Genomic DNA, 7,616 nt, shown 5'->3' on the forward strand with positions numbered 1-7,616 from the left:
GGACTTAAAAGTCAGGGAGTCCTTGATTCTTAGCCTTCCTTAGATTTTCTAACTATGCTCGAGTTTCCTCATCTGGAAAATGAAAAGATGGGATTCAGTGTCCTCTAAGGTCTATTCCAGCTCTAAGTCTATGATTCTATGATCGAATGGGTCAGAGTATTATGTAAATATGAGCTATTATTACAGATATATATTGTATCCTCTTTCCACTCTTCCTAGCTCCAGAGAAAGGGAGTTCCTTGAGAACAAGGATTGTTTCTTTTTTGTCTTAGAATCCCCAACACCCAGCCTGCTGCCTAAAACAGCTCAGGAGCCTAATACATGCCAATTAACTGATTGCTGGGACTCTGGGGAACTCTGGTCTTAGATATTTTAAAGAAACGAATGGATAGGTAACACGCAAGTCCTTTCCAGCTCTCCTAAACCAGAATTCTTTAGGTTTGGATGATTTAGGAGGTGCTCTGCCTAGTGGTTCTTATAATCCTGTGTGAATTTGGACAACAGATAACTTTCCTGAACCAGTTTCTTTTTTGGTAAAATAGGAGATGACTACATTTTCTCTAGCTTTCTCACGGGGCTGTTTGGGAGGAAATCTCTTTGTAATCCTTAAAGGGTCATAAAAGATAACATTATTGCAATATTAAGAGAAAGAAGAACCAATCAACAATAATTTATTTAGCTCCTACTTTGTGCTAGGAACAGGGGTTAAGTGCAAGAGAGTTAAAGATGAAATATGCCTTACTCTCAAAGGGGTTATTATGGGGCAGCTAAGTGGCTCAGCAGATAGAGAGCCAGGCTGAGAGGCAGGAGGTCCTGAGTTACAATTTGTCCTCAGATATTTCCTAGTTGTGTGACCCTGGGCAAGTCACTTAACCCCAATTTGCCTAGTGAACTTATAGCTCTTCTGCCTTGGAACCACTAATTAGTATCAATTCTAAGAAAGAAGGTAAAGATTTTTTTAAAGGTTTATTAGAGGGAAAACAACATGTGTATGTGGCCCAAAAATCTTGATGACCTTTTAAGTAATCCTTATTATTCTTTGGCTTGTCTGTCTGTTCCTGTGATTTCATTGGAACCTTCAATGAGAATTTATCACTCTAAATCATTGAAATCAAATTACTTGCTCTTCCCCTTAAAATCTAGGAAGCTTAAGACACTGAAAGGTTAAGAGATTTGTCCAGGGTCACACAGCCAGTAGGTAACAGAGGCAGAACTCATACCCAAGTCTTCCTGGCTCTGAAGCTAGCTAATTCTTCCTTCAGCAGTTCTTCAGCTTATTTTGTTCATGATAACAGTATTCTTTGCTGGGAGGAATCATGATGCATTGAACTTTAGGAAGGATAAAGACCGGGAGACCCTAGAATAGATAGATAGGTTTACTTGGATCAGAGCAATCCTTTTTGTTCAGGTGAATTCAAAGCTAGGCCTGTTTTGAGCTCAGTGTGTATGCTTATTAGTTGTTTTATTTATTTTTTGAATTCTGTACTTACCACACTAAATATTCTAGGGAACTAAATATGGCAAAGTTACTTATTGATTTTCCTTTATCTGTAATAATAACAACATTGAAAATTTCACCACTGCTCATCATACGAAGCCCAGGACACTGAAAGCCATTGTGCCACTTACTCTGCCACAGGTGCCTCACATTTATGATGAGCATGTACAAAATATATATAAAGTACATACGTAAAAGGTGCTTTCTCCAGGAGTATGGGAAGGGAACAGAAGTTAGGAGAGAATGAGGAAAGATCTCATATGAGATTGGGCCTTGGAGTCCAGAGATCACTGAAGAAAAAACAGAATGCATTCCAGGCCCTGGGGACACACCAAATACCAGGGAACAACAGTGAGAGATGGAGTGTGATATGTAGCATAAGAAATAAAGAGATCTCTGGGTCATCATTCTGAGCTAAAGATCCAAACTTTAATTGTGGAAATTAAAGCTGGAGGTCTCATCATGCCCAGCCTATGACAAAGACCCCTTTTAGAGGTTCAACAGTATTTTATAGGTTTTTACAATTAATTAGCCTGTCATTAATAAGGCAAAAGGTACATAAGATGTAAAGTGTTTGGTAATAAGGTTTTGTAACATTTGATACAAAGTCATAAAGTTAAGATGAGAACATTTAATTAATTCTCCAGAACTATTATATTACTTGGGGGAGGGTTAGGTCAAAGTAAACTTTCTTGGCCATAATACTCTGAGGAGCCTGAAGTTGGCATAAATTTTCACAAGATCAAGCAACACTTTGATATGCTGAGGTTTTTTTCCTATAATCTCACAGATCAGCTGTGTTCTCACCATTTATTCTGAATTGGTTTCAGCTCCCCTAGATAACTATACAGACCTGAAGTTTTTATTCCTCCAACAGAAGCTTTTTATTTATTTAATTGCTATAATATTCCAATATACCAAAGTATATCCTTTCTAATGCTACAGTTAATATTATAATTAATGTCCTATATACAGTATAATAACTAGGTATCTTTCTAAAATTATAATTAAAGTTACTTATCAAAAAGATTATATGTGTTCACTTGGTTCAAGATCAATAATATAAAGGCAATAAAACAAATTTCCTTTCAATAAGAAATGTAGAGGTCAGTTTGGTTAGGTAATAGAGTATGTAGAGGGGATTAATGTGTAATAAGTCTGGAAAGGTAAGCTGGAGGCAGATTGTAAAGAGTTCTAAGAAGCTACTGGCAAGAGAGTGATTTGGTCAGAAATATCTCTTTGACATCCTAGTGGAAGATGGATTGGGAGGAAAGATTTGAAGCGAGACTAATTGGGTCACTACTTCAATACGACATTAAGAAATAAGGAATTTCTATTACCAGTTGGTAGGTCAGGTAATACTTAGCAGTGTAATGATGAAAGAAATTGTGGTGAGGGTTTGGGGGAGCAGGTAGGATAGTCCAAAGAATTCCTAGGCACAGCAATTAGGCAGACATTACTCAGTGGATCTTCCACCTCCCTGCCTTCCTCAAATTAGAGCTAAGCTTGAATTTGTACCCTATTAGGGTTAAGAGTTGGATTAGAAAAAAATAGGGTATTTTAGTTTGGAGGATTCATTGCTTCAGCATGAGTCTGACTTCCTCAATAGCTGATATGGATGGATCTGGCATCTAACAAGGGGTCCTTCTATCTTTTTCCAATTTTCTTTTGGGAAAACAGCTGGATTAGAGGTCCAGCTTAAATGTCCAGCTTAAAACCTACAAGAGGACTCTATGACTTGAAATGCTCTTTCTAACTTTAAATCTTTGATTTTATCATTCTCCAAATGACCTGACCTGTGTGAGCACATCTATGCTGTAAAATTAGCTAGCATAGTCTGGTGAGCCTGGCATCTGTAGAATGTTTTTAAAGACTACTTAAAAAATACTTCTCTGGGGCCAGAGATAAATCTATCCCCTCTCTTTGGTAATTTTTGGGTCATTTTTCTAGGGTTAGCAAGAAAGAAATATGTAGGACATATGAGTACAGGGCAAATGGTTAACAAATAAAGAAAACCACTGTGACTCTACCATCATGAACTTTTGAAATGTCTCTGTAACGGGAAGGTCTTATTGCCCCGTAACTGACTGAGAAGAGGAAAAGATGATAAATGTAATTCTTCGTAGAAACTTTCTTCAGATCTTGGGAACTTCTTTTGTTATTAGAAGAAAGGACTGTCCTGTTCTCCTCTCCAGTTTTCAAATATAACAATTGACATTTACATAGCACTTTATGGACATTTTCTCATTTGATCCTCACAATAACCTTATAAGGTAGAGTGGTACAAATATCATCTCCTTCTTATAAATGAGGAAAACTATGTAGCCCAGAGAATTTCCCATGGTCACATTGCTAACAAATGGTGAAGGGGAGGCTAGAACCCACGATGGTCTCTTGATTTCTAACCCAGGACTTAACTTTCCATTGTGCCATGCTGCCTCTTCATGGTCATTGAGTCACTTTTCTGAGTTTGTAGCTGAAAAACTGAACTCATTTAAAACTGTCAGTTTGAGAACTAGCCAAATAGAGATTGATATGAGTTATTAACAATCTAAAACATTTTCCAGTGGTGTCATTTTTTATTCTTTGAAGCTGTTTGCAAATCTATGTCAAGCTTTGGTTTCTGAATTTAAAATTCAAAATTGTGTTATCTATTTAGGCCAAAATAATTATTCATAGTAAGTTGGGGGTGGGGCATGAAGATGAAGTTAAATCTATGCACTCCTGACCTGATTGCATAGGAAGTCAATTTAGGTGCCTTTGAGGCACAGACTAATTTGTTCAAATGACCTTATCTCTAAGGTTGACCTAGCAGAGTGGTATACATGTGGGTATCTTGCAGGCATTCATTAAATACTAGCCTATAATTTGATACTTAAGACTATATACCTATAGCAAATTTTTGGCATTTCCATTAACTGTGCCATCAGGAGGGCAAAGATGTACTTAAAAAATAATCTTGAATAAGGTATATTCTTTTGGCTGCCCTCAGTTAACCAGAATGACTCTGACTCTTGGCAAAGCAGTGTGGCCTAAGGACTAATTGTGTTTCTACATGTAAGGATAGCTTTTTACTTTCTTATTCTCTCTCTCTCTCTCTCTCTCTCTCTCTCTCTCTCTCTCTCTCTCTCTCTCTCTCTCTCTCTCTCTCTCTCTCTCTCTCTCTCTCTGTAACAACTTTGGAAATGGACCATTTAACTTGCCTTCATGAGGATGTAGTCAACCTATTTTGGAAAGGCTGGCAGCATCAGTGGTATCCATTCCAAGCACTACGCCGAAGTCCAGATTAGATAATTTAGTTCCATTCAGCAGTCTAAATAGAGCCTCCTAGATAAAAAGGAAAAATGGCCTATTCCATGCTCTTGCTGTCAAAAGTTTCTACATTTAGAAGGAGGATGATATAGGGAGTGGTCATTCTAAGTGTAGAAGGGTTGCTGAGAAGACTGAAGACAAGTGGGATCTGGCCTCAGGGTAACACTCAAGAAGGATGAAAAATAATAACACTTGGTCATTTTTTGCATTACAATTTGCAAAATGCTTCCCCTTACTTTAACTATGAGGTAGGTTGTGTTGTTACCTCCATTTTACAAAGCAGCTTACGTTATAAGTCCAAGGTTACTCCAACTCTAAGTGTTTGAGCACAGACCACAACATGAATTTCAGAGCTGAGGTTTGAAAGAAAAATCAAGAGGTGGAGAGGAGGAGGGAGATATTCCAGACACATGATGAAATGCCATGTGCAAATTAAGGTCAGATCTAAACAATTGGAAAAATATTACTAATGAATAGGCCAAGCTGCCTTAATAAAAATGACAATTCTACCTAAATTAATTTACTTATTTATGCCATACTAATAAAACTATCAAAAAACTATTTTACAGATCTAGAAAAAATAATAAAATTCATTTGGAAGAACAAAAGGTATCAAGGAAGGCCTTGAAGTACCAGGTCTCAAACTGTACTATAAAGCAGTAATGATTCTGGGGCTGTCTGAAGAATGAGAATGATGGATCAGTGGGATAGATTAGATACACAACATATAAGGGTAAATGACCTTAGCAACCTAGAGTTTGATAAACCCAATGACCCCAGCTTTTGGGATAAGAATTCACTATCTGCAAAAACTACTGGGAAAACTAGAAAACAGTAAGGCAGAGATTTCACACTTTACACCAAGATGAGGTCAAAATGGATACATGACTTAGACATAAAGGGTGATACCATAAGTAAAGTGGGGGAACACAGAATAGTCTACCTTCTACCTTGCAGATCTATGGAAAATGGAAAATTTTATGAACATAGAAGAGACAGAGAACATTATAAGATGTAAAATGAATAATTTTGATTATATTAAATTGAAAAACTTTTGTAGAAACAAAACCAGTGTGACCAAGATTAGAAGGGAAACAACATGAGGAAAAAATTCATAGCAAATTTCTCTGATAAAGGTCTCATTTCTCAAATTTATAGAGATCCAATTCAAATTTATAAGAATGTGTCATTCCCCAATTGACAAGGGGTCAAAGGATATGAATATGCCTTTTCAAATACAAAAATCAAAGCTATAAACAATCATATGAAAAAATTTTCTAAAATGTTATAAACTTTGAAGTACCACTTCACACCTAGCAAAATTGGGATACTAAATGCATTGCTAGTAGAGTTGTGGACTGATCCAACCATTCTAGAGGATAATTTGGAATCATGCCCAAGGGCTATAAAATTGTTCATATCCTTTGATCCTGTAATAAAAACCACTACAGGGTCTATATACCAAAGAGATCATAAAAAGGGGAAAAGGCCCTTCTTGGACAAAAATATAGCAGCTTTTTTTGTGGTAGCAAAGAATTGGAAATTGAGGAGATATGTCCATGTTTTGGGAAATGGCTGGACAAATTGTGGTATATGATGATGATGGAATACTACCGTGCTTAAGAAACAATAAGCAGGATGATTTCAGAAAAAGCTGGAAAGATTTACATGAACTGGTGCAGAGCAAAATAAACAGAACTGGGAGGACACTATACACATTAACAACAATATTGTACAGTGATCAGCTGTGAAAAATGTAGCTACTCTCAGCAATACAATGCTGCAAGACAGTTCTGAAAGGACCTCTGACAAAGAATACTATCCATGTCCAGAGAAAGAACTGTTGGAGTGAGATGCAGATCAAACCATACCATTTTTCACATTAGTTTTATGTGGGTTTTATTTTGGGATTTTGGTTTTAAATGAATATTTTGTCACAGCAATGGACTAATATGGAAATGTTTTGCATGACAATACAGGTATAACACAGATCAAATTGCTTACTGTCTCCTGGAAGAGGGGAAGGAAGAGAGAGAGCCAATTTGGAGCTTATAATCTTGGAAAATCTACAGTTGAAAGTTGTTACTACATGAAATTGGGAAAATATCTTTGAATAAAAATAAATAAAATGAAATGCCATGTGTGAGAAACAGCAGGATAGCCAGTGTGGCAGAAGCATTGAGTAAATGGAGGGAGGTAAAGGATAATTAGGTTGGTGAGGTAGATAGAGCCAAAGTGTAAAAACTTGAACCCAGGAACTGAAAGTTAAAGGAAGGTAGTAAAGGGAGGGAGAATGCTTTTATGAAGTTCTTATTTAATGGCATATGCCAGGCATTTTACAAATATTATTTCATTTGATTATTACATTAACCTCAGGGAGGTAGGTACCATTATCCCCACTTTACAGCTGAAGAAACTGAGGCAGAAGTGCCCAGAATTACACAGCCAATAAATGGCCTGATCTGGATTTGAACTGGGGACTTCCTGACTCCTGGCTTGGTGAATAGCCACCAGCTTGCCTATTCTTTCCATTAACACTACTGGGTCTAGAATTAAGACTACAATAATCTACTTGTATTAGTTCCTTTGCAAGGGTTATCCATTTTCAGACCGTAATCTCCTTGTAACCTCCCCTAGCTGTTCCAATTTCAGAGAATCCTTTTTTTTCTTTCCTGCCAGACTCTCGCTTAAACAGAGCCTGAAGTGTCCACAATGAGCCAGAAGGTGGCAATGTCGTCCCCGAGGCAACCAAGGGAGCCCTTCGTAACGTTCCCACGCATCTCATAGGTTAGTTGGTGCCTCTCAG

The 7,616-nt window shown here is 37.2% G+C and overlaps 1 protein-coding gene across 5 annotated transcripts in view; it reads right to left on the bottom strand.

Annotated features, from left to right (window-relative positions):
- Nucleotides 1-7,555, bottom strand: part of SCPEP1 (serine carboxypeptidase 1) — a 49,268-nt gene extending 41,713 nt beyond the window's left edge. Inside the window, exons 1-2 of one of the 5 annotated variants that reach the window (XM_056816546.1) lie at nt 7,422-7,555; nt 4,702-4,825 (exon numbers count right to left, since the gene is read on the bottom strand). The gene's annotated coding sequence lies outside the window, so the exon portion shown is untranslated. Of the gene's footprint in view, nt 1-1,220; nt 1,358-1,689; nt 1,816-4,701; nt 5,016-7,382 lie in introns of those variants that run through there. The other 4 variants (XM_056816544.1, XM_056816545.1, XM_016430334.2 and 1 more) reach the window with 4 other exon arrangements.
- Between the last annotated feature and the right edge of the window lie 61 nt (nt 7,556-7,616).

This window comes from Monodelphis domestica, chromosome 2 (assembly GCF_027887165.1).
Source record: "Monodelphis domestica isolate mMonDom1 chromosome 2, mMonDom1.pri, whole genome shotgun sequence".
Taxonomy (NCBI): Eukaryota; Metazoa; Chordata; class Mammalia; order Didelphimorphia; family Didelphidae; genus Monodelphis; species Monodelphis domestica.